Raw genomic sequence first — 2,174 nt, forward strand, 5'->3', positions numbered from 1 at the left:
ATAATAATACCTGTGGGTTGGCCACGTGCAGTGGAGCTAACGTTTGGACTTTAGACAGGGTTCAAACATTCCATTTGGCGCCATATTTGGCCATTTTGCATGGCAATCACTGTGAGGTCACGTCAATTCCATTTTTGCTGTGCAATAACAATAGAACAAAAACAGAAATAGAGCGAACAAATTGACCTTTGGCACCATGCTGGGTGTGCACTGCATTAAAGGAATAATCCACTAAAAAACTATATTTTGGTATTTGTAGTCCACTGTTGATACAGTCCCAAATTGTTTTGCATGTGAGCAATCAAGTTTTCAAGATATGGGACTTTTAAAAAGCACATTTTAACTTGCCACATCATCGTGATAATGCAAATCCTTTGATTACTTGACTGCTGACATGCAAAACACTTTGGGACTGTATCAATAGCGGACTAATGCATTTAAAAAATAGTTTTTGAGTGGATTATTCCTTTAAGGTGGAAGCACTGTTCCTGAATTATTCATTGACCAATCATAGGGAGTCTCTCGCAAGCTCTCTGGGGGAATCATGCAACTGGGTTTAGTTTTTGAGGGAGTGTGGTGCTGAGACTACTACTCATACTTTTTCTGACCAGACAGCATCAGATACATGGGCTACGTATGTTAAGACACAGGAGCACAGTTCTGCGCGCTAGTTTCAGCAGAGAGGAAAAAAAAAGTATAAAAAATTATATCATTACTCCTGTCTAAATAAAATAATTGAAAATGCTTTACCAAAGAGCTTGACTTAGCCACAGATGACCATTAGCTTCCTTTAAAAAATAGCTGTGGATTGTTTCAAATCACAAGTGCATGGGCCTATTTGGGAAGCCAGCACATTGGGCAGCGCGCATGGCAATAGGCCTAGCTGATTTTTGAGTTGTGGCTGTCAGTGAAAAGCTTCTAAAATATGTGTTTTGAGTATCATTTCAATTGTTGAGGCAGGAAGAAGGGGAGGGTTGTGTTGTGAAGATATCAATCAACCAATCAAATGTATATATAAAGCCATTTTTTAATCAGCCGATGTTACAAAGTGCTACACAGAAACCCAGCCTGAAACCCCAAACAGCAAGCAATGCAGATGTAGAAGCACGGTGGCTAGGAAAAACTCCCTAGACAGGCAGGAACATAGGAAGAAACCTAGAGAGGAACCAGGCTTTGAGGGGTGGCCAGTCGTCTATGGGCATCTTTCTCCAGAATGCCTGCACTCTGCTCTCCAGAACGTGCTCTGCTGTCTACCGCCAATTCTTGCACGTTCATTGTTTCATTTTGTGAATTGTTTTCCCTTTGATTGGTTATTTTGATCAATTCCCCATTATATATGTAACCAGTAGACCTAGTAAAAGTAGCATTAATCCCTGGCATTTGGTTAAGTTTACTACTCTTAATGCATGCATTACAGTCATTTATGGTTCTCATTCTCAGAGTGGAATGTTGTTGGCAAAATTCACAACCTGCTACACTTGTGAGAAACACAGCGGTCTAAGCCACTACAGCTCAGTGCTAGAGGTGTCACTACTGACCCTGGTTCGATTCCAAGCTGTATCTCAACCAGCTGTGATTGGGAGTCTCATAGGGCGGTGCACAATTGGCCCAGCGTCTGGGTTAGGTTTAGGCTGTCATTGCAAATAGGAATTTGTTCTTAACTGACTTGCCTAGTTAAATAAATACAAATAAAAATAACCAACAGAGAATGTTTTTTTTTTCCCCAAACTGAACCATTTTAATGTAAACCGCCATATCTTACAAAGGTTCTATAAATCTCTCCTGCAGAGTATGCTGTAATTTGGTGTGATATGCGTGTTTGAAAACGATTCAGCGCTTGATTAAGACGGTGGGAAGAATAATTGGTATAATGTAGATCCAGATTCAGCTTCCACCCTGTACACAAAACTTGAAAGCATATAACAGGACAGTACTTATCCCTTTCATCCCCTTCACTCAAAATTCAATCACAGCAGCAGCAGAACAAGGGGAAAGAAAATGAAAACAGATAGATATGGGGACTCTTTTATTCCAACAGCCATTAGGTCATATAATAGACAGGCAAGTATACAGTGTGTTGCACTTTCACTTTCAATGTGTGGCTTTAGCACTTTGAATTAATTCTATTGTGTAGTTTCTGTGTTTTCATATTTTATGCACTGTCTTTTTAAGCA

The sequence above is a fragment of the Oncorhynchus kisutch genome, linkage group LG19 (genome assembly GCF_002021735.2).
Source record: "Oncorhynchus kisutch isolate 150728-3 linkage group LG19, Okis_V2, whole genome shotgun sequence".
NCBI lineage: Eukaryota > Metazoa > Chordata > Actinopteri > Salmoniformes > Salmonidae > Oncorhynchus > Oncorhynchus kisutch.